The 25,986-nt window shown below is 34.1% G+C and overlaps 1 protein-coding gene across 14 annotated transcripts in view; it reads left to right on the top strand.

Moving 5' to 3' along the window:
- Window positions 1–25,986, top strand: part of LOC6043265 (protein groucho) — a 384,958-nt gene that overhangs the window by 18,050 nt on the left and 340,922 nt on the right. The window lies entirely within an intron of this gene.

The raw sequence follows: 25,986 nt of genomic DNA, 5'->3' as shown, positions 1-25,986 counted from the left end.
TAACTTCAGCATAGAGATTCTAATTTTAGAAAAAAAAAAACACTTTTTGAGGATATACAAATCACTAAACAAGGAAATAAACAGGTTTTTGTAACGGCCATCAAACCGTCGCCGTCGTGCTAACTTGTCGTACGTGCATTTTGGGCCAATTTATGTTAAGAACGCCATTTTGTGCAGCTCACAATGCCTCACCTTTTGACCTTAACAGATCCCAAAAGTTCGATATCAATCCTGAGATATTCAACGAAAAACTCCGTGCATTTTTGCCGCTTTACATATGAAAGTTGTTTCAATCTTGTCACTCCCTGAAAATTGATGTATGTGCGACAACTGGCCAAAAGGATTTCAGGTCAGAACGCGTTTGACGCAAGTACAAGTAAGACTACCGTAAACAGTTGTAATTATAATTCGGGACTTCAGTACAAAACGTGTTTGTTATTGTTTACATTGCGTGCTATCGTTTTTGTTTATTCAAGGTCAAACATAAAAACGCGTTTTTCTCGGAACGTCGAAATTGGCGGGTGCGACAAGATAGCAAAACGATGTCGAAACGGCTTCAACTGAAAACTCAGCACTGGCTGAACCGATTTTAACCGTTTTAGGATCCAATTTGATTCGTCTTAAGGTCCCATAAGTACCTATTGGAAATTATAAAGTTTAGTAAAGTACTCGTAAAGTTTTGCTAAAAAACGATTTTGACAAAGGTTCAGAAGATTGTAAAAACGGTGGTTTTTAAGTATAATCGACATTTTTAGAAAGATATTTAGAAGATCTTTCTAACGAGCTCAAAACATCTAAGATCTGACAATCCTATCAAAAGTTATGAGCACTTAAGTGTTCAATGTGTGAATGATTGGAGGGCACCAACCACCTCAAGGTGGATTATTTTATTATTTTTTTCCATATGATGCATTAAAAGTTACTTTATTTGACGTAATCAATACAATTTTCATACTTTTAGGCTGAAATCTAAAAAAAGTGACTATCAAAGTTACCTCGGTTTAAAAATATCGATTTCCAACCAAATAATTTGTTAAAGCAAGTCAAGCGTTAGAATAAGGCCATTGCAAATTTTATTTCATGTTTTTGTCTCCTTCTTCAAAAAATCCCAAAAATGAGGGGGCATTTTGATTGATTGATAAAACTTGTATAAGGGTTATTCCACCTGAAGTGTGCAAGAAAAAATGCAAATTTGAAAATTACCATCTCCGATTCTGCTCAAATTTGGCAGAGCTGTTGAGACTATCAAAACATGCAAAAATCCCGAATTTCATCCAAATCGGACCACCCCCTCCATTTCTGTACCCTCCCAAAAAATCGACTTTTTGGCGATTTTTGAGCGAAACCCCTATCTTCAAACGGCGATAACTCAGGAACCACAAATCTTAGAGGGTCGGTCTTAGACTCAATTTTGAAGGAAATTGGACGTAGAATCCATTTCTGTGATCAAAATTTAGATTAAAATATGTTTTCTACCTGTATTGTGCAATTGAAAACTTTAAATGGCCGTATCTCAAAACAGCCCTATTTATTTTTTGAATTTGACCTCACCATCGTATTCCCCGTCCGATTTTACATAAGAATCACTTATCGACAGAAAGGAATATGTTTCGTTCCAGAGATATCGAATTTTAAAGTTTTGAGTATTTGAGATTACCTAAATTAGCTACACTCGTCGCCTCTGCTAGAAGCACTAAGTCGTGCTGATCAATAACTGCTACCTGCTTTTATTAAAATACGATTTCATCCCAAATAATCATTAGCAAAATAGGCAAATATTGAATGAACACCATTGTAGAAAACTGCTGTATAATCTTAAATTAAAAAATAGTATACAGTGAATTTGTGTGCTAGCCCAATGGATAGCCCAAGAATGGAATTCCCGCAGAGCTAGCTGGAAATTGCAACTGATCTTGTAAGTAACACTTGAGAAAAAGTGTACGATACATTATCGTGTTAAAAATTATGAATTAACATGAATAAAACTCTCGTGAAGCATGATTAAGGAGGAGAATTTCTGGAAAGTATAAAACTGAAAAATGTAAGTAAATCATAAAGATTAATCTGATTTATTATCTGATTAAGATCAACTTCAGTTGTGTTGATTTCGACACCGTCCGAACAATAATCTTTTTTTTGTTTGTCAATCATTTAGAAATTTTGAAAGACGATAAAGCTGCTGTCCACATGTAGCAGAATTGAAAAAAATCATCAATTATTCAGATGAAACTGGCTCACAATATAAAAATCGGTTTAATATGATCAACCTTTCAAACCGTAAGGCAGATTTTGGGGTTTTTGCTGAATGGCACTATTTCGCTACCGCACATGGCAATAGCTCTAGACCCCATGAGAGTTATTTCATCTACCACAGCCAGCTCTACATTTGTTCTCACTTTAAATAAAAGAAATAAAATTGATAAAGTGGGAAGAAATGAGGAATAAGGAAAAATATAAAAATGATAGAATTTTTTTGAAAATTGTATTGTAAAAACTCTGTAGCATTTGCAAATAAATATTCAAAGTTTAAATTTTACTTAATATGGTTTAATGACACTGAGATCACGAAGATCAGTGCATTGAAAAATACCCAATAAATATTCCTTAAACAAAAAATAGATTGTTCAAGGTATTGATTATCTCAAAATCGTATAAAATTATAAAAAATAATTCATCTTACAGAACACCAGGTAGTAATTATTCATCAGCACGACTTAGTGCTTCTAGCAGAGGCGGCGAGTGTAGCTAATTTAGGTAATCTCAAATACTCAAAACTTTAAAATTCGATATCTCTGGAACGAAACATATTCCTTTCTGTCGATAAATGATTCTTATGTAAAATCAGACGGGGAATACGATGGTGAGGTCAAATTTAAAAAAATAAATAGGGCTGTTTTGAGATATGGCCATTAAAAGTTTTCAATTGCGCAATACAGGTAGAAAACATATTTTAATCTAAATTTTGATCACAGAAATGGATTCTACGTCCAATTTCCTTCAAAATTGAGTCTAAGACCGACCCTCTAAGATTTGTGGTTCCTGAGTTATCGCCGTTTGAAGATAGGGGTTTCGCTCAAAAATCGCCAAAAAGTCGATTTTTTGGGAGGGTACAAAAATGGGAGGGGTGGTCCGATTTGGATGAAATTAGGGATTTTTGCATGTTTTGATAGTCTCAACAGCTCTGCCAAGTTTGGGCAGAATCGGAGATGGTAATTTTCAAGTGCTGTTCCGCTTCAGATGGAATGACCCATAATTGATTTTAAACTATTAAAAATACATTTTTGCAATTCCGTCGTGAAACTACTTACTTTTCCTGTCATTCTTGAACGACGAAATAGCCTACTTTTCTGTACCAAAAATAACAGAATCGAATAGCAACACTTTTCAAAATAAATGCTGAAAAGTTCTACTTTTCAGCACTGAAATGGGTGCTGAAAAGTTGAACTTTTCAGCACTTGTTTCGAAAAGTAATACTTTTCAACATTTTTTTGATTTAAACGATTTATTGACAAAATACATGAAAATTCGACTTAAAATTTCATTCAATGGGTGTTTTTCGAAATTGCAAAAAATGTTGTATGGAACTCGTTGCAAAACTTGTTTTTTTCAGCACTCGTCGTATTTATCCAACTCGGTGAACCTCGTTGGATAAATGTACGACTCGTGCTGAAAAAATCCTCTTTTTGCAACTTGTTGCATAAACTACTATTATAACGTTTATTTTTGTATTTAAAATCATGTAGAGCCCTTTTGGACTTTTTGCAATTTTTTTTCTTTCGGACCACAGATTGTAAAAATACTTTTAAAGTTCAAATGTAAACCATTTTTTTCAATTTGGTTATGATTTTTCTGGTACTTTTGTACGCGACCCTCGTTAATTTTAAGCAAACACAGTTAAAACTTAAAGAAATTTTAAATTTTGTGTCTTTTTGTACATTTTTAGACATCAATCCAAGTTTTTTTTCATTTAGAAATTTTACGAAATGGATAATTTTGTTTTGTTGCACCATTTTTCAGTTTTAAAATATCTCTATGGAAATTATGACAATCAAACTGAAACATGACACAGCGGGTTTTTGTCCCCTAAAACATATCAAATAATCACGAAAATAATAATATATTTTGGGAAATTGAGTTTTTGTGGAAAAAAAGTTGATTAAAAAATCTGCAATTTTATTTTTCCGTGTACCTATTTTTCTCAATAGTCCTCAACAATACCTACAACTTTGCCGAAGACACCAAATTGATCAGAAAATTCACTCAAAAGTTACAGCTGTTTGAATATTTACGTACCATTTTTGTATGGACAGATGCCAAAATTGTATGGAGACTTGTATGGGTGAACCAATGACACAAAATTGCTTCTTTGGCTATAGGGAAGGCCCCCACAAAGTTTGAGTCAAATCAAAAAATACAAAAAATAAAATGGTCGAAATCGGCCGATTTCGTAGAGAGTTGCTCTAAAGGCACACACAATAATAAAACCTAAAAAAAACAAGATAAGTAATATTTTTCGAAGGTCAAAAGTTGCTACAAATTACTTGACAAGGGTAAAAAATCATCCCCGATAAAAACCTGAACAGTAGAGGGTAAAAAATCTCAAACTTTTGTTGAAACTGTGAATATGTCAGAAATGATTGTTTAAACTTGAAAATAGCTTGTATGTAGAAATAAACTGTTTAAATCAAACTCATGGCTCAGATCGCGCACTCACGCCCGTAAATGGCAGCAAAATTAACGATAATTACGAATCCAAGAAACAACTCAAGCCTCCCGAGGACCGGATAAGGGTGATCTCGAAGTGTTCAAATTGCATTTCCACTGCACTACTCTGCTCTGCTCGCTGCTGATGCTGGTGCGTCCTCGCCCGATGGCTACCGATGACTATTATTAAGCAGCAAAATTAAACCTCATTAAAAGTGCACTTCGCCGGTTCGGTCGGTCGTCCCCTCTGGGGAGAGTAATAAATCTCGTTTTCCGTCCTAATTATCCCGAAACCAATCTTCTCGCCTTGCGATTAAAGCACAATTTGATGGGGTTTAAAGTAAGCTAGAATTGATCAAAGCGATCAAATTTGTGCAATTTTTTATAAATCACAATTTCACAATCTCGTGACCGCGTCACAAAGCAATCAAAAGTCGTTGATTTTTTTTTTATTTCCTCAGATCTTATCAACCTCATCGAACGACCTGAAGAACCCGCAAGCGAACAATGATCAATTGACTCTTGCAGAGTGTTGTTGAACATCAAACCAATTTGCTTGCTGACATAATCGCTGCCGAGTGCGACCCGTGATTAATTATCGCTGATAATCGCGACAACGCCACTTTTGATTGTTTGATGGGGAGCGCGAGAGAAAAAAAATCGGACAAAAAGAGGAAAAAACGTCCTATCGCGAAAAACTCAATTTACACGAATCACTTGACTTGGAAGTGCCTGCTGCCGCTCGCTGCACGGCCGATGACGAATGTTCTCGAGCGTGACTTTGTTATCGCGATGTTTGACAAGATGGGAATACATGAAAAAATACATTGGAGATGCGATGATGGCGTATGATAGGAAAAAGTTCGATAAAAATAGCGTTGAAGTTTTATAAACCACGACTTCTAGACGATTAGAAATGTTGAATATTCTAGAAATTCGTCAAAATCTTGTTACAAAATTAGGGTTAACAATTACTCAAATTGAATCAGTTAGAATTTTCTTTCACTTTCTAATCGACTTCGAACCGTAATCAATCAAATTTTAATGACTCAATCAAAATCATCCACGGGCCGGTCTAGACACGAAGACTGTTTTTAGAATTGTCTTATCTCTGTGGTGGAATAGGCTAATTAACACTGTTTGAAGTGATAACAGCAAACAGCGGATGTCATATTGTTGTCTGAGGAGCCCTGGCATGGCAATTTACTTTACATGGTTCTATCAAATTGTTAAATTTATTTAGAATTTTATAATATTTTAGTTTGGTAAAATTCAGTAAAACATTTGCGGTCATAAGTCATCATCATCTCTGTTGCCCTTGCTCCAAACCGAAATTGTTTCATCCCGAATGGATGTGTACAACAGCTCGTAATTTCAGTTCATAAATTAATTTAAATCGCAACCACTGCTATGTGCTTGAGCCTGTATGAAGGAAGCGAAACATAACAAACAAGAGTTTCAACTGAGCTGAGTATCATGATTATGTAAAAAGCAGTAGTGTAGAGGTAAAGAAACAATTATTTAATTTTTGAGCAATTCTCTACGAAAACGATTTTTTTTTAATTTTAATTTTTGTATTTTTTAATCCGGCTGAAATTTTTATGTTGCTTTCGGTATGCCCAAAAAAGCCATTTTGCATAATTAGTTTGTCAATTTAATTTTCCATACAAATTTGGCAGCGGCCCATACAAAAATGATGTATGAAAATTCAAAAATCTTTATCTTTTGAAGGTATTTTTTGATCGATTTGGTGTCTTAGGTAAAGTTGTAGGTATGGATAAGGACTACACTGAAAAAAATTCACTTTTTGTCACTTAAACTTGGTTTATAAAAAAACACTTTTTTTATTTTTCGATACATTTTTTTAGGCATCACATGCCAACTTTTCAGAAATTTCTAAATTGTGCAAAAATCTTTGAACGAGTTATGAATGTTTTCAAAAATTCGAAATATTTATAAATTTTAAAAATCGAATTATAAATAAATTTTCAAATAAAGACTAACATTTCAAAAGTGCCAAACATCCAATATTACGGCCCGAAGTTGACAAATTTTTGCGACCAATATTTCGATTATTTTTTTTTTGTAAAAATCTGTATCGATTCAAAAATTTATAACTCGGTCAAAGATTTTTTTGCACAATTTTGGAAATTTTCGAATAGTTGGCATTTGATGTCCCCTAAAACATACAAAAAATAATAAAAAATAGAGTTTTTTTGCAAATCAAGGTTAAGTAACAAAAAGTGAAATTAAAAATCCCCAAAAAAATTTTACGATGTATCATTTTTTTCAGTATAGTCCTTGTCCATACCTACAACTTTGCTGAAGACAAATCGGTCCAATAATACCGAAGGCAAAAAACAAGTTTCAGCCGGAAAAAAAAAATACAAAAATTAAAATTTATAAAAAAAAACTATTCAGTAGAAAACTTCTCAGAAGTATAAAAGCAACATTTCAATCTTTGTATTTTTTTTAAATTAATGTTGAAGCTTTGTTCTTTTTTTGGATTGGATAATTAAGACAAAAGAAAGTCATTTAATCTTCCATTTCAAATGTTGGTAATGATTCTAAAATTTTCAATGTTGTTTGATTTTGGAAAGAGGATGAAATTTGTTAAACGATTAAATGAAATCAGAAACAGAGTAAAAAAACAGAAAATATTTTTTTTGTGAAAAATAAACCCTTTTACCTTTTACCAACCCCGCCAAGAAACGTGATTTAATTTCAAAAAACTCGCCAAAAAATCACTATCAACTAATGATTTGTTATCAAAATGAATCGTTAAGAAGAACTGTTTAAATCTATGAAATTTAAAATAAGAAAAAAAAGAATGCCGCAATTTTTGTAAAAAATCGACTTACTTTAAAAAAAATTCATTTAAAATTAAATGAAATCTGTTCATTGAAGAATGAAATTCGAAAAAAAATCTAACTAGTTCATTATTTGAAAATCTGTATGATAAAAAAACACGAAAAAATAGAAATTCAAGATTTTTTAAAGGAAATTTTGCCCAAAATGACTTTCAGAAAATGAGAAAAAAAAGGTGCAGGTGGTTATGTTACACATGACCAGTATGACAAAGAACTTTGCAAGATGATTGTTAAAATTTTCGATCAGAATGTCCGGTCCAAATTTCGCCCTTATAATAACCGTCCTATCGAACTAAGGGGACGGAAATTGCAAGTGGAGCTGAAATAGAAATCGAAGTGAAATCAATTTACTTTCCTTCACCACTCGAAAGTTACCAAGATGCGGGAATGTTTTTGCAGGGCTGTTGCAAGCAATCGGCGGCAGTAAAGGAAATTTGAACAACAGACATTAAAAGCTACCCTTTACAGGGCTCTTAATGATTACGAGATAGTTATTCTAAATTTCCAGAAACAGATTTTCGCAGTGGCACAAAAAAATGTGCATCGCAGTAATCTATTTATTACTTCCTGCCTAATAAGCAATATATTTTAACTGCTTAATTTCAGATAATGGCCAAATGCAACTTTTTATGTCCATTATCAAAAACCATAAAGTTTGATACCCATATTGCCCATACTCTTACGGTCCGACAAATGTCCCCCCATCGGAACATCCCCGGGGCCTCTGGCCACTCCGGATTGTGGCCACTACTGCCGAAATGTTAAATTTCATATCCAATATAAAAAACCATAAAGTTTTATACCCATATTGCCCCAACTCTTACGGTCCGGCAAATGTCCCCCCATCGGAACATCCGCGGGACCTCCGGCCACTCCGGATTGTGGCCACTACTGCCGAAATGTCAAATTTCATATCCAGTATCAAAAACCATAAAGTTTGATACCCATATTGTCCCACTTCTTACGGTCCGGAAAATGTCCCCCCATCGGAACATCCCTGGGGCCTCCGGCCACTCCAGTCCAGGTGGTGGCCAGTTCCAATGATCGACTCCCGCGACTGCCATGTCTTAGCTGGTCCTTGCCTCCAAGCCATCTGCTCCCAGACCTCCAGGCCGTCTGCTACCGGGCCACCAGGCCATCTGCTTCTGATGTTTTCTCGTCGACGTCCAGCAATAGAATGAATTTTCGGGACCGACCGAGCCGAGTTTTGTTGGCTCGTCGACGATCCGAAAATTATGAGGTGGAGTGGGGGTGATTTTAGATACATCAATCTCACGTCTCTCTATTGACTGATTGGGAAACGTTCGTTCATCCAACCAGCGTGCACCAAAAAGAGGGGAAATTTGCCGAGAGGGGAATTCGTCACGTAACGTTTTCGCTTCGCGAAAATTTTGGATTGACACCACGTATAGAAACCTTAGGACAAAGTTCTTTGTCAAAAGTTTAAAAAACTGACAGCATTGGGATGAAATGGCTTAAACTTTTTTTTTTCATTATTTGCTTTTCCAATATAGCCACGTAAGTTTTTTTTTAACATAACATTATCTACCAAATAATATTTTTACAAAGATTTATAGTGGAATGTTTGAAACTGACTTTGAATAGGCATTTCTATGCAAATTTGATCTTGTTCAATGAAAATGATTAAATATTTTGACTAATATTGCTCAAAAGTTTTTTTTCTGATTTGCTTCTATTTTATCTATTTTCTTTTTGTCAATTCCAAATCAAAATCAAATTTAACAGTCGACGTCAGCGACTTTTTAAAATTTCAAATCATAAGGTAATAACAATATTAAATCATTAAAGAAAAGAAAATTTATTCAAGATCAGATCAGAAAACTTAAAAATAGTTTAAAAAATTATTCAGTTATTGGCATAAAAATAACAGAAAAATGATAAAACTAGATTCAAGTTTTCCAAGTTGTAAATAATAAAACTAGATTCATGTTTTTCAAGTTGAAATGCCTGATTTTGAAGATAAAAAAAAAAATTTTTGCATCTTGAATAAACCAAGTCTAAATCTTTTAATTTATTCTGAAATTATACTTAAAAAATGTTAGACAGATTGTTTGTACAGAGAATGAAAGTATTATTTAATCAAATAAATTATTTCGTGCTTTCCAGTGTATCCCTTTCTTACCTTATGCAAACTGTCATTTGAGTGAAGGGATACACTATTGTTTACAAAAGTTTTGTGCCCTTTTGAAATGTTAGGCTCTTTTTAATGTTGTAATTTTTAAGCATTGATTTGTAAAAAAATGTTGATTTCCCACTGTCAAAGTCGTGGAGCACCCTTTAAGGTGGTAAATGGTGTCCTTCACTTTTGGGCCAATGACTGTCAATGATGGTTCTGAATGCAGGGTCCAGAAATAGTAAATTGAAATGAAAAAATAGGAGGTTTTTTTGAAAAGGTCCAATAAACCAATTTTCCAGTTTTTGCTTTTTGGGTGTTTTTAGAACCGCCTTGAGTCAGGGGTATTAAAAAACACCCAAAAAGCAAAAATTGAGAATTTGGTTTATTGGTCCTTTTCAAATAAAACTCCAGATATGTAAAATGCTTGTCGAACAACACAAAGAAAATCTTTTTTTGATTGAAACATTCTGAATCATAATTTGAATGTTTTTCTAGAACAAACATGGCCGCCAAATGGCCAGAGCCTTAAATAACCTTTGAAAATGCTAATGTATAGTTGATAATAACAGGAAACAATTTCAATTGGAACTCCGATTTTTCATTTAAAACAATTATATTTTTTTTAACAGTGCATAACTTTGGCTTCAAAAGTTATTAAATTTTGAATAAAACTTTTTCGAATATTTTCAAAGCATTTTTGTATAAAACAACTGGCTAATCCATATGGAGACTATGGAATGAATGTTCAAATTTTCTCTCAAATAAAAAAATGCATTTCATTTGATTTGCTCTGAACATTGAATAATTTGTTAACTTAACCCTCTACAACCCAATCCCGCCTTTAGACGGGCTTCGATTTTAAAAATTGCCAAAAATACATTTTTCAACCAATTTTTGAAATTTCAAAAGCATTGGAAAGAAGAACTCTTAAAATTTTAGAAAATTTAGAAAATGTGAAAAACAAGCAAAAAATTGAAAAAGTAACTATAAAAAAATGAAAAAAATTGGAAGGAAAAATACTACCAAAAACAAACATAAACTAAACAAGATAGATGCAAATTAAAATACTAAAAATAAAACAAGGAAAACATAAAATAAGAGAAGTTAACCCGGGAAAAATAAAAATATTCGAAAAAAATGTGGGCAGTAGAGGGTTAAAAAAGAAGTTCATATACATAAACCGAGCTTAGATGAGGAAAACAACATCATTGTTGGATTACTTATTATAAATAACATTTGTGTAAATTTGGACAAATGTCTCAGATTTCACCTCCTTCTTCCCAACTCCTTACCGTAGTAGTACTACTACTCAGCAGCTCAAACACTCTTGCCTTGCGACCAACTGACGCGGCGTGGTGGCAACGACGATGTTGACAATTAAGTAATTTACATATACGGCACCACCACAAGCTGCCGGGGTCGGCTGGCGTCAGAAGAAGGAGAGCGGCGACGGCGGCGGTTGTTGAGAATCTACTCGCGTAATGACGATGTGATGAATAATCAACTGTGGCCAGCCATGCACACGCAGTTCAAGTGGGCGCTCTAGGGTGGTACTTTGCGTGAAATTTGGCTTGAGAAGTTCTATGCGGCGTTACAGCCGGTATCGTTCGATACGCCAATAGTACACCTTTCAACCTACATTGAAAGATAAGCAAAGTGCCAATAGTTTGTTTATCTAACACACCGAGCAGTGGGAGGGGGATTGAGTGAGTAAGTTCAACCACTTGACGCCATTCGTTGCCATTTATATGACGACAGTCGACGAATTGCTCGGTCAACAAAGCTGGAGTGTAAGCCGGCGCAAATATTACGTATTTTGTGGCGTTACAAAAATAAACTTCTGGCGTTATCTGGGCCACCAGAGTGAGGGGGAAATCATACTTGTGAGTTGGCGGGAGATGACTGCTGCAGAAAGATAACGCGGGCGAGTTAGGCGTTGCTGTTATCGGAAATTATGACATGTGCAATCGATACGGTACACACCAGAAATAACGGTAATCAACGTTGAACCTATTTGCGTTTTAAGAGGAAATATGGTCTCTTGCAGTTTTGCCTAAACAGCTTAATTTCAACGAAATTCAAAAAACCAAGAACATCACGATGTAGTAAACATTCTTGAGAATTACTGTAGAAGAAATCAAGTCTCTAAGTAAAACTGGCGATTTTGTATTTACTTTTTAAGACGACTTATGTGGAAGCATGGAGATTAAGGTCCCCAGAAACACTTCTTTGTGGACTTAAAAAAATTTCAGGAGCCGAACAGCATTGCTTTCTACACACCTACCTCTCAGTAACACCTCTGCCACAGCACTTGACACGTTGGCTTACCGCTGATGAATTGTATCCGAGAGTCGTGTTACTAAAGTGCGGGTGAGCGCCGTGAAGCAGAGAGCAGTAATTACAACGAAAACGGTAAATAGAATATGCAAAGTAAGACATGGCAGCTTAGCTCCTTCCCCTTTCCACCCTCCTAGACATCTCAACACTTGACAGACACACAGGTCCCCATCGGTTCCTAGAGTTCAGCTGAGATATTATTTCACAGTCATGACAGCTTTGGGGCTTGTACTTGTGGGAATAGTTACAAGACAGGGGCACGATGGAGTGTGTCGTCTCATGTTGAACGTTTGCTTTCCAGACATGGAGCTTCTGGGGATGTGTTAAGGGACTTCTTCAACTGCCAAAGGGTATGGGGTCCTACCAGGGTTTGACAATCAGCACATCGTAAAATATTTTAACATAATTTCAATTAATAAAAAAATGTACAATTACGCACTTAACAAGGGTGCTTATGCTTGAACCTTGGACTATAAAGTCCTGAACTCAAAATGAAACAGACCACTTGCCCCATTAGACTGGCCGGTGTCATGATGCAAGAGAACAGATATTTGCATTTCTCCAGGGCACACATACAAAACCAAGACACACTTACTCACAGCTCTATATTTATTCAAACGAAGAGGACTGTTTACATTCTCTGGTTTTAACAAAATAATCATAAATATGTGTCAATATTTGCACACACTTGGCAGTGTCTACCGAAGACGACGACGATGATGACGACGATGACGACGACCAAGATAACCAACAACTGTATCGTCTTTGCCGATGAGGGCTGAATTTTGTACAAAGACGATACAAAGACAGAGGTCACGTAAGACAGATTCTTGTTTAGTTGTTTGTGGTGTTCTCAATGTCTGTATCAAATCAGGTCGAATAGGCTGTTTAGTGTTATTGTGGTTTAGAAGAAGGCATTTAATTAGTAGGACTGTGCACTGAAAGTAAATTTATTGAGACTTAGCAAAAATAGAAAAAATGTCAAAAATAACCAAAAATAGCAAAAAAAGCTAAACTGGCACAAAAGCGAAAATAGCAAATACAGTAAAAACTTGCAAAAATAGCAAAAATAGCAAAAATACCAAATTTTTGTTTGCAAAAATAGCAAAAATAGCAAAAAAAAAAAGGAAAAAAGCAAAAATAGCAAAAATAGCAAAAATAGCAAAAATAGCAAAATAGCAAAATAGCAAAATACCAAAAATAGCAAAAAAAAGCAAAAAAAGCAAAAATACCTAAATTGCAAAAAATAGCAAGAAAAGCAAAATACAGCAAAAAAAGCAAAAAAAGCAAAAATAGCAAAAAGTTGCAAAAATAGCTTAAAAAGCAAAAAAAAAGAAAAAATAACAAAAAAAGCAAAAATTGCAAAAAAAGCAAAAATTACTAAAATAGTAAAAAAAAGCAAAAGTAACAAAAAAAGAAAAAAAAATATCAAAAAAAGGAAAAATTGTGAAAATTGTGAAAAAAGCAAAAAAAAAATGCAAAAATAGTCAAAATAGCCAAAAAAGCAAAAGTAGTAAAACTAGCAAAAATAGCAAAGATAGCAAAAATAGCAAAAATAGAAAAATAGCAAAAATAGCAAAACAGCAAAATTAGCAAAAATAGCAAAAATAGCAAGAAATGGCAAAAAAAGCAAAAAATAGAAAGAAAAAGCAAAAATATTAATATTTAAAAAATGCAAAAAAAAAAACTAAAATTACAAAAAAAGCAGAAATTTCAAAAAATAGCAAAAAATGCTAAAATAGCATAAGAAGCAAAAATGAAAACAATAGTAAAAATAAAAATTGCAAAATTGCAAAAAATAGCAAAAATAGCAAAAAAATAGCTAAAACATAGCAAAACTAGCAAAAATAGCAAGAAAATAGCAAAACTTGCAAAAAAAAACAAAAATTACAAAAATAGCAAAATAGCAAAAATAGCAAAAATAGCAAAAATAGTAAAAATAGCAAAAATAGCAAAAATTGCAAAAATAGCAAAAATAGCAAAAATAGCAAAAATAGCAAAAATAGCAAAAAAAACAAAAATAGCAAAAATAGCAAAAATAGCAAAAATAGCAAAAATAGCAAAAATAGCAAAAATAGCAAAAATAGCAAAAATAGCAAAAATAGCAAAAATAGCAAAAATAGCAAAAATAGCAAAAATAGCAAAAATAGCAAAAATAGCAAAAATAGCAAAAATAGCAAAAATAGCAAAAATAGCAAAAATAGCAAAAATAGCAAAAATAGCAAAAATAGCAAAAATAGCAAAAATAGCAAAAATAGCAAAAATAGCAAAAATAGCAAAAATAGCAAAAATAGCAAAAATAGCAAAAAAGCCAAAATAGCAAAAAATAGCAAAAAAAAAGCTAAAATAGCAAAAATAAAAGAATAAAAAAATAGCAAAAATAGAAAAAAATAGCAAAAAATATCAAAAATAGCAAAAATATCAAAAATAGCAAAAATAGAAAAAATTGCAAAAAAAAACAAAAATAGCAAAAATAGTAAAAATATCAAAAATAGCAAAAATAGCAAAAATAGCAAAAATAGCAAAAATAGCAAAAATAGCAAAAATAGCAAAAATAGCAAAAATAGCAAAAATAGAAAAAATAGCAAAAAAAGCAAAAATAGAACAAATATCCAAAATAGCCGAAATAGCAAAAATAGCGAAAATAGCAAAATAACAAAATAGCAAAAATAGCAAAAAAAAGCAAAAATAGTACAAATATCCAAAATAGCCGAAATAGCAAAAATAGCAAAATAACAAAATAGCAAAAAAAAAGCAAAAATAGTACAAATATCCAAAATAGCCGAAATAGCAAAAATAGCATAAATAGCAAAATAACAAAATAGCAAAAAATGCAAAAATTGCAAAAATTGCAAAAATTGCAAAAATTGCAAAAATTGCAAAAATTGCAAAAATTGCAAAAATTGCAAAAATTGCAAAAATTGCAAAAATTGCAAAAAATTCAAAAATTGCAAAAAATGCAAAAATTGCAAGAATTGCATAAATTGCTAAAATTGCAAAAAATGCAAAAAATTGCAAAAAAATGCAAAAAAATGCAAATAATTCAATTGCAATTTTTAAATACAAAGCTTCTAGCGTGTCCAATCCCCGAACCTCCGTTCGTTCACAGCTCATTTTTATTTTCAATTTCTCTGTGATATCAAAGCGGCGGTGCCGGCGACGTTGGCAATGTTCCCAGCCGTGTTTGTTTTTCCAACCCATTTTCCTCGAGTTTTCCATTACGGCTGCCTCTCCTCGGGGTGCGAAACCAAGCACGCGGTCATTTGCTACGGCCCGTCGACCGAAAGTAAATGAGCAACAATCTTCAACGCGCCCCCCTAGACGGTTGAAGTCGTAGGAGGTTGATAGTGGGATTAAATTTGGTCAAAATTTAGTTTTCTAGGTTGGTGATGAAAGCTCGTCAATTTTAAGTTTCATTATTTAAAAAGGTTGTTTTTCAAAAGGTCTGGAGAAAATAATTAAAAAAAAACAATGTTGTCCAATTTCGCTCCAACTTTCACCCACAGTGCCTCAAACAAACCATTCAACGTTTCGCTTACAAGATGTTCGCTGAAATGGTTGAAAAGTTGGTAGCGTTTCGAGACTACTAATTGGACGAGAGTGGAAAAACACTTTGAGTTTTTCACCGCCCGCTTTCCGTGCGCAAAACTTGATGAGCCGGGTCGAGTTTGTAGTGCAGTGACTACAAAATATTAATTACAAGTTTATTTTACGGTTTTTTTTCTCTTCTGCAAAACCCCTAAGTCTTGCTACCAAAGTCACCGCGGTCAGCCAAGTTGAGGTGAGATTGAAGAAGATTATCCGTTGCATACCAAAGTCGAGTAAAGTTAACAGCCACGAAAAGGTGGGCGGTAAGGAGGAGGGTTTGGGGGAAATGCTTAAGCTTGTGGAACGAAAAACAAAAACGAATAGCCGAGGCGTTTTTGTTTCAATTTTCCAACCCGCTGAACGTTAGTTGTTTGTTTCCGAGGTGGGGAAAAACATTTGTTCCGCGCTGCATAATCGACTGTTTTGGTTAAAGTTTGGTTTGCTGGAACAATGATTGGTGCGATGACCTTTCGTAATTTGAACACAAGTTGTTTCATTTAAACTTAATAGAAATTTCACAAATATTCCCGGTGGCCGGCAGCAAAATTATGAGAAAGTATAAAAAAATATCTGAAAGCAAGAATGCTGGGTCACAAAACAGTATATTTTATAATTCCTACATAAAATTGTTAACCATCTATCAACTCCTCCTTTCTCAATCTCAGCCTTCACCCATTAATTTCCAAGAAAATCCTAAACTCTCACAATGTGTGTCATTTGCCATTCAAAGAAGAACATTCATTTGAAATTCCGTCCCATCCAATCTTCACTGGAAACCATTAAAAAAAGTCTGCTTTTAGGACACGTGCCCCACCACCTCCAGTTCCCTCCCCCGAAACATTCAAATGCCATTCGGAAGAAGTCGTCATTGTCTTGGTTCAATCAAAGCAACCGTCCAAAAACGACGACGACGACATGACGAGGTGGGACCTCACAAATCACCACGAAATTCCATCCACGACCAATTGACACCGAAACGCCTTCTGTAAATTATAGTCGCCCATATATTATCATACGGCCCGAAGGTGGTACTGACCCGAGCAGACGATAACTGTGTAATGGAAATAAAATTTGTTACGGTTTGTTTGTTTTGATCGAATCCTTTCTTATTAAATTAAAAGCTGATTAAAGTGTTCGAAATTTTAAAATAAATTTCAAAAATAACAAATTGTGTTAGTTAAGTCGCTGTTAAATTTACAAATTATGTTCTTATTTGAAACAAAATGTGTTTTTTAGAAAGATTTTTTTTTGTTCTTTCATACCCACTCGGGGCACCTTCCCATAATCGCCGATGTTTTGCGAGCAAACAATTTGCAGGTTAGGTTCCAAAAGTGATGAAGCCAACAAAAAAAAAGTCTTCAAACTTCCCTCACTCACCGTCCAACTTGACCGACGACGATGGCCAGTCGACGGGAGTAGAATACACAAAAAGACATCAAAGTTGTTCGCCGACACCCAAAACGTCGTCATCGTCGTAAAAAAAAACAGCCTCAACCTTTCCACAACACTGCACTGGTGTGTCCCAAGGAATTGTTCGCCGGACTTGGATATTCGGGCAGGGGTGTGGTTTTTCGGCTCGATTTGGTAACCCTTTAAATGTTAAATTCTAAAATCGAGCAAAAAAAAAAAATTTAACAAATAAATTTGAAAAGATCAACAAAAACATCAAAAATCTTTTCAAAACCCAACATGTTGTAGAAAGCAAAAGTCAACACAGGGTTAAGATGTTATGGAAACAGGTCATAAAAAGCGTCAGTTTGTATGACTTACGATGGGCAGCAGCAGCCAGTGATCTTTCAACATCTTGCTGGCGTTGTTATTTTTGTTGGATCTTTTTTTTCTTTTTTATCTTTTGCAAATGTCCAATTCTCGTGAATGTATTTGGGCGTAGCTCGTAGGTGCTCAGTCGAGGATGATGAATAACAAAAATAAAACGCTTTCATGAGAGAAAAAAATCGAACCAAAAAAGCGTTAGATTATTTAAATTGGTTGTAAATATTTGGGAAACGTTATGACCCCGGGAATGGGGTGAGGACTTTGCGGTCAATTTGTTTTCGCCGAGTTGTGGAGATTGGTTTTATGAATAGGATCTTTGGTTTGAAAAAGTGTATAGAATAGTAAGTGAAGCTTTGTTTTAATATTTAATCATCAAGCTGTTCGAAAAAACAGTGTTGAAATGATGTTTTTGAAAAGAAATATTCCTATAAAAAATGTGTCAAAAAAGAAAAAAAAAACAATGAACGTTGATATGTTCCATTGTTTCTACATTCATTTCAAAATAAAACAAAAAAAATAAATATCAACCCCCCCCCCCCACTCTCCCCTCGTTGACAATTGTCCTCAAAAAAAATCTGTTTTGCACGGAGCGTGAACAATTGCCAAGGTCGAACGGAAAAAAGTCAAATTACAAAATGTCTAGTTACAAATCAACAACAGAAGGGTTTGTTTTTCTAACCAGTGAATCAAACCTAATCGTGTTTAAATGATCAAAAATAACAATTTCTTTTATATTATTTTTTTTAAGATTATGTTTTAAAATGCATTTTACAGGCGTATAGTTGCTCTCCAATTAGAAGTTTTGTAAATATCGAGGTATTGACGGAATTTATTTTTTCGCAAAAAAAAAATCGTGGGACTGTACATTGGTACTTCATGAAAATTTAAAAAGTTTCAAAGGAGTTCAAAAATGTTGAACATGATTATAAACGCGGGTAAATGCATTTTAACTGGTATTCAGTTGATTAAACTAAAATTTTCATTAACATTTTGAAGTTTTTCGAAAAAATGTGTTTTGTGGAGGGGGGGGGGGGGACATAAGCTTTGAAAAATATTTGCAACGACCCTAATTGAAAAAAAAAATACATTAGGTAATGTGATTCCCGAACAGACGGAAATAACTTGGGAATAACATTTTTTGTTATTTGAAAATACTAGGCCAATAACATTATATGTTATTTATAACAAGATTTGTTATTCGCCGTTATGATTTTTTTGTTATTGGATTGTTATTGTAATAACTGACCAATCACATTTCAAGTTATTCTTCGAACAAATTTTTGTTATTATTTTTTGTTATTTTAACAACAAATCCGATCATCCCAATAACAGTTGGAGGTATTCTTCCATAACAAAAGATGTTATTCCCAAGTTGTTCTAGCTTTCAATCAATATCAGACCGATAACAAATTTCGTTATGATAACATAAACTGTTATTGAACTCTTATGTAAAATAGATTTTTCAAGAATATTCCATAACACTTTATGTTATTTTAACAGTATTTGTTATTGAAATGGCATGAATGTAGTTATTACCGGCTGTTCGGGTTTTCACCAAGAAAAATGTTTAGTTTTGGATTCACAGATTATTTGTCGTTGAGCTATTTTATTAAACATAAACTTCTAAATGTTTGGTTTTGCTTGACATTAGGTTATTGTTTTAAGAGTTAAAAGTTTTGTAATTTTTCATACCATTTTTTTATCGTTTCTCACCCAAAATTAAAGGGGGCATTAATTTATAGAAAATATAAATTTTTGATGAAAAAAATTGTGCAATAAATTGTAAACTATTTAAAATCAGTTAATTATAGTTGATTTAGTATTTTTAAGCAAACAGAGCACATAGAGACTTTTGGCAAGTTTGACAAAGACAGAAAATGTTTAGAATTGGAATATTTTCATATATTGCTTGATATTTTGCAATTTTTTGACAGAAGCATAACTATATTTATGTATGTAACGTCAAGTTCTTTAAGGTTAGCTTGAAATCTGCAATTAAGTTTTTTTGGTTGTGTTGCTCCTACCAATTTTTTTTCTTAAATATGTTTAAATTTCCCGGGCAGACGGTAATAACAAAATTCATGCCATTTCAATAACAAATACTGTTAAAATAACAAAAAATGTTATGGAATATTCTTGAAAAATCCATTTTTGCATAAGAGCCTAATAACAGTTTATGTTATCATAACCAAATTTGTTATTGGTTTGATATTGGTTGATAGTCAAAACAACTTGGGAATAACATTTTTTGTTATGGAAGAATAACTCCAACTGTTATTGGGATGATCGGATTAGTTGTTAAAATAACAAAAAAGAATAACAAAGATTTGTTCGAAGAATAACGCAAAATGTTATTAGTCTGTTCTTACAATAACAATCCAATAACAAAAAAATCATAACGGCAAATAACAAATCTTGTTATAAATAACATAAAATGTTATTGGCCTAGTATTTTCAAATAACAAAAAATGTTATTCCCAAGTTATTTCCGTCTGCTCGGGTTATGAAAATATTTGTTTCCTCTATGATCCCAAAATTCGAAATAAGCAACATGTCACTATTTTGATTTAAAATACCTAAATAAACGTTGAACAATGTGTTTTCAATAGATTTCTATCAAGTATACAAGTTTTCGATGAAAATTTTAATTCTTAAAATAATCATTTTTTTTGCTCGATTCCCTGGATTTTCCTGGAATTGTCCAATTCCTGGATTTTTCAAATATTTCCAGGTTTCCCCGAAATTGAAAAATAATCTAACAGAAACTACAACTTGCATAAAAAAACTTTTTCAGCTTGAGTCTTGACTTTTTGAAACTAGTTCTGAAAAGTTGAATTTTTAGTGCTGTAAAAATATACTTTTCAGCACTAAAAATTCAACTTGCTTCAAAAAGTCAAGCACTGGTATTGAATGCTATTGATTTTCCATTCTGTTATTTTTGGTAGAGAAAAGTAGGCCGTTTTGTCACTCGAGAATGACAGGAAAAGAACGTAGTTTCACGACTGAATGGCAAAAAAAATGTTATTGAAAATGAGATTTAGAGCGTCCAATTTCCCGGGGTTACAAAATTCCCGGGAAACGGGAAATTTTCAACAAATTTCCCGGGAAATCCCGGGAATTCCCGGGAAATTTGAAATATGACGAAAATTATTCTGATCCTGTTTCTGATTAATATTTTGCAACAGAATTGTACAGAACGTCATCTTTAATGTCCAAAATCAGTGTGAGGATCAATGAATGGCTTGAATGCTTGTAAAAAATCATGCAACTTTGAGAAAATATTATAAGTTTTCTTATTGTTTATGCTTTCTTTCCAATCGTACCAAATCAAAAAAAATATTATTAGTATTTTTTGTTAAAAAGTATTTTTTTAATCAAAGTGTTTGAACAGTGAAAATCTATGCCTCACAATAATAAAATTGCTTTTAAATTTGTCTCAGTGACCTTATCGTTGAAATGAAAAAAATATCATGTAGAAATAATGTTTTTTTATGGCAAATTACTTATTTCAGAATAAGTATTTTCAACTTGTGAACAAAAAGATAATCATTGAATTTGCCTAAAAAATCTAATTTCTAGCGCTTTTTAACTTGAAACACTGTTTCATGAAACCAAACTCACAGTTTTACAAAAATTGAAGCGAGTTTTTGAAATATGGTTGGATTCTTTGGGTAAACTTCATAGGATTTTTCATGGTTCCATTTATGGAATGATTTTAGTTATATGGTTAAATGTCCATATAAATTAATTAGTTTAAAATAATATTCATAGTGTAAAAGTGGTTGAAATTAAACGATATTTTTTCATATTTCAAATTTAACGGTTATATCTTGAATACTTTTAAACAAATTCTTCTCGAACAGCCCTGTTTTGAAAAAAATAATTATATCAATGAAATTTTCATCCAATTTGGTCAAGGTAAACAAAAATGGTGAATATCTTATTTTCAAATGATATAACAAAAAAAGTAGTTAAAATAAATTGTCGAAAAGAAAATAAGCAATATTCATTCCATAATAGGGTAATTTTTGTTGCCCAACATATAACCAAACAATATTCCTAGTTGTGAATGCTTCAGGAATAAATATTATCTGAATTAAAACTTGACATGAAATTAACAGACATAGTTCAATATGAACATTAAATTGAAATGAATAAAATCAAATAAGGTTCTCTTATTATTATTTTTTGTATGATTTCAAAACATTGGTGCCAAAAAGGTAGAAAAATGTATACTTCCGTTTAGATTTCGGGAATTCCCGGGAAATTTACAAATTTCCCGGGAAACGGGAAATATTTTTTTCTGGGAAATCCCGGGAATTCCCGGGATTTTTTTTTTCCGGGACGGGAAATTGGACGCTCTAATGAGATTTTAATGTGAATATAGTAAAGCATATGAATACTTCGAAAGGATTTTGAAGTATTTTTTTTATCGGATATATATGTGTTTGGTTTATAAACTTGGTTTATCATTGAAATTTAAGTGTTCAGATCCGCAAAATGCATCTCCCATTAAATATTTTTGTTGTATTTTTTTATAAATATTTTCTAAGAACAACAAAATAGGTACACCAACTTTCATATTTAATGCTGTAATATTTACTGTCTTAATCATACGCTAGTCTCGATTTGCTCCAGTTGGCGAAAGTGACATAAATGAAGATGAACCCGGGCAGACGGTAATAACAAAATTCATGCCATTTCAATAACAAATACTGTTAAAATAACAGAAATTGTTATGGAATCTTCTTGAAAAATCCATTTTTGCATAAGGGTATAATAACAGTTTATTTTATCATAACAAAAATTATTATTGGTCTGATATTGGTTGAATTCCAAAACAACTTTCGAATAACATTTCTTGTTATGGAAGAATATCTCCAAATGTTATTGGGATGATCGGATTAGTTGTTAAAATAACAGAAAATAATAACAAATATTTGTTCGAAGAATAACTAAAATTGTTATTTGTCTGTTATTACAATAACAATCCAATAACAAAAAATTCATAACGACGAATAACAAATCTTGTTATAAATAACATATAATGTTATTGGCCTAGTATTTTCAAATAACAAAAAATGTTATTCCCAAGTTATTTCCGTCTGTTCGGGAAAGACTATTTGAAGAATATTTGTTATACAAAACAAAAAATTCTAAACTTACCTAAAACTCCAAATTGATGAGATGTCTTTATCTTTTTAATTGGTTTCATTTATTTTTTTGTTTATCATTATAAAAGATTTTTTTAATTAAAGCTTTTCTTTCAAAACCTGAATTTTGATTTAAAATAGATGAAAAGATAAAAATCAGTTTATTTGAGAGTTGGATTTCTTACAATTACTATTTATTCTCAAATGCTGAATTATAGAATAATTTAATCATTTTAAAATAAATTGTCAGAGTTAGATTCATATAATTTTAGAACTTTGAAGTGCTGTTAAACTTTTTTAATGGAACTATAGGGTGACGAACGGGAATTCCCGGGAAATTGGCCATTTTTGAGCCTCTCGATTCCCGGGAAATTCCAGTTCAGAAATTGAAATTCAAGGTATTTAAAATAAGCAGACTTATTTGCTTCAAGGATGTTTTCAAATTTGGAGGCATGTTTCGAAAATTTACCAAAATCAATAATTATTTAAGTAAAACTATGGCATTACTTACATTGTTAAGGAATGCCTACAGTTCATATTCAGTTCAGTTTTCCATTAACTGTAAATACTCTTTTACTGTTTAATAACAGTTGAAACAAAAACACTACTTTGAAATGTTGCTTAAAAATTCTTATTGTCTTATAGCAATAATCCTGATCTTGAAAATTGATGTTTAAACTTTTGTTTAAGTTAAAAAATCTAATGAAACGTTTATGTCTACCAGCACCAACCACGACACAGACAAATTCTTAAAACTCTGGAAACTTATTTAGTGAGAATTAAGATTTAAAAAAACATAATTCAGTACAGTTTTGAGTACCAACTAGAGATCCTAAATAGGGAGACTGGTCAAAGTGAATTTGACGTACCCAAACAGACACGAGTTTGACGTATCCAAACGAGCGGTTGCTTTTACGCCCAACAAAACGTATCAGTGTTGCCAAGCTCAAATCATACGTTGCCAGATCGATTTAGCAAACTAAGACCAGTCTCATAGCCAGTCTTAGGGGGTTCTTATTTAGGGTTTCTAGTCCCAACAAGCCATTGAATTCAACTTATACCAGCAGAATTGGGAAGATTTTTCTACACGTAGATAGATTTCCACAAAGCAATTCAAATGTCGATATTAAACTTTCATTGTGTGGAACAACTATTACTTTTTTTTTTTCAATTTCAATTCGGTTTTATTGGTGAATAATCAAGATACAATAAGTTCTTTTGAGGTACATAACAGAGTTTTGGAGTTCCTTACAGCTGTGTGTTACATCATAATCCATTTTGGAACAGTTATTGCTTGTAAATAAAGGTGTCACCAAGAGTAAGAAAAAAAATAAAAAAAAACTTACTAAAATTGCAAGGGAAAGGGGATAGAAATAGAAAAAGCTTAAAACTAGATCACAGTTTTTTATCCTTTATAGATGTGCTTGATCATCAGCTCCCCAAGGGCCAGGAATTGCTCCGCCTTGTTACGGCAGGTCCGAAATCGCGTCATCATCTCCCCTGCGAGAGCAAAGAACTCTGGCAGGGTAAAGAGATCTTCTCCGGTAACTTCTTGCTGGGCCGTATTGCCACTGCCGGCAGCGACCACGCTGGCAAACGATCGCCCCCATCCAGGAGGGAACGCTGAGTTGTCCGCTGGAACCGTACGATGGCCAGCTGCCGGCACGGTTTCGCTCGTACTTCGCTGAGGAGGGTGGGACGCTGCTGCTTTCTTCTTCCTCTTTTCCTGCTCCTCGAGGTAGTTTTTCCGTGCGCTGCATCCACGGTAGTTGCTGGTATGGTTACCTCCGCAGTTGGCGCACTTGATGCGCGCCTTCGTTTGCTCTGCCTTGTCCCCCAAGTCCGCTTTGCACGGCAGTGCACACGCCTCAGAGAGGTGTGATTCACCGCACTTTACACAGCGGGGCGAGAGGTTGCAGTTCCGCGAGCCGTGGCCGAATTTCTGGCAACGGTGGCATTGTGCTGCGTCCGACGGGTTCTTTGAGTAGAACCGCCAGTTTACCCAAAACCCGTCCAACGCCTTAGTTCGCCGCAGGTCTTGAATTTTGACGGTGCCGCGGTCGAAGTACAACAGGTACAGGGTGTGTGTACCTGTTACTGTTGTCTTCCGCGAGAGGACGTTTATTTCCCGCGGCGTTATGCCAGCACCCGAGAGGTCCTTCTTGAGGTCGGAGATCGGGCGGTCTTGGTACCACTGCAAAACGACCTTAACGGCAGTCTTCTGTACGGGGTCGAATGTGTAAAACTTGAAGTTTTGACGCTTCAATTTCTCCACAACCAGGTCGAAGTTCTTTTCGTCAAATGTGTAAACTTGCACTGACGACTTACCGATTTTCAGACAATATCCGAGGCCTTCCAGCAACTCGTCAACATCGTCCGCCAACGTGTCCAAAACAAAAATTGGAGGTGGTCTACGTTCCTTTGGAGAATTGTTCTTTTTTGGCGTCGACACTTTCTTCCGTGCACGCCCGTCATCGTCGTCGTCGTCGGTAGCGCTGCTACCGTCGGTGTTGTTGATTTCTTCGTCGTCGCTCAGCATCTGGAACTCGTTCCTGATGGGAATGTTGGCGGATGTTGATGTGCCACTGGTCGTGGCACCGGAAGTACCGGAACGGGTTCGCACTGGTGATCTCGGAACGTATCCGGGATGTAGATACTTTTTGTCGATTCCATCTGCGCTCACGCTCCCTGCGCGATGGCGGCCGACACGGCGTTTGTTTGTTTACCTTTTTGCACACGGCCGGTAGACGAACTTCGCGGGTTTTTCGAGGCCGCACTCGAACTGCCACGGCCACGGCCGGCCTTTGGCATGCTGGAGAAGCAAACTCGCGGGTAATCACTATCAACTGCGGCGAAAAATTTCGAAAAAAACGGTAGAGCACAGAGCACTTGACTGCTGCTGGCTCTCGTGCGTACCACAACTATTACTTAATGATATCAAATTTATACAAATGTTATTTATTTGTTTTAGTTCTTTTAAATTTCTGACAGCAAATCAATTATTTTGCCAAACAAAAATAACTCCCGGTCCCTGGTTTTTGCGAAAATCGGCAATTTGCTAGACATAACCATTCAATTCAATTTCCTAAAAAACCGTGTTTTAAACTTGCACCTCAAACTAAAAAGAAAATCAAACGATCATAATCTTTACCATTTTCCCAAATTGAAACCAGAACGAAAGAAGTCATTGCCATAAAATCATCCACCCTCGTCCAAAAGCGAGGATATCAATTAAAGTCCGACCCCCCTCCCAGGTTTGCCTCCTTAATGCTCACCAACACGAAAATCACCGTCATTAAGCCAGCACCGGCACTTTTCCACTCCCCCCACCCAACTCAACACTCGGCACAAACAACCCAAGACAAGTCCCGTCCCACCCACTAACAATCCCCCCCAACTCGACTCCCGTTAAAATCAGTCG

The sequence above is a fragment of the Culex quinquefasciatus genome, chromosome 3 (assembly GCF_015732765.1).
Source record: "Culex quinquefasciatus strain JHB chromosome 3, VPISU_Cqui_1.0_pri_paternal, whole genome shotgun sequence".
In the NCBI taxonomy this organism is placed as follows: domain Eukaryota; kingdom Metazoa; phylum Arthropoda; class Insecta; order Diptera; family Culicidae; genus Culex; species Culex quinquefasciatus.
Note: the sequence above shows the minus strand (reverse complement) of the source record. Positions and strands in the feature narration are given on the sequence as shown.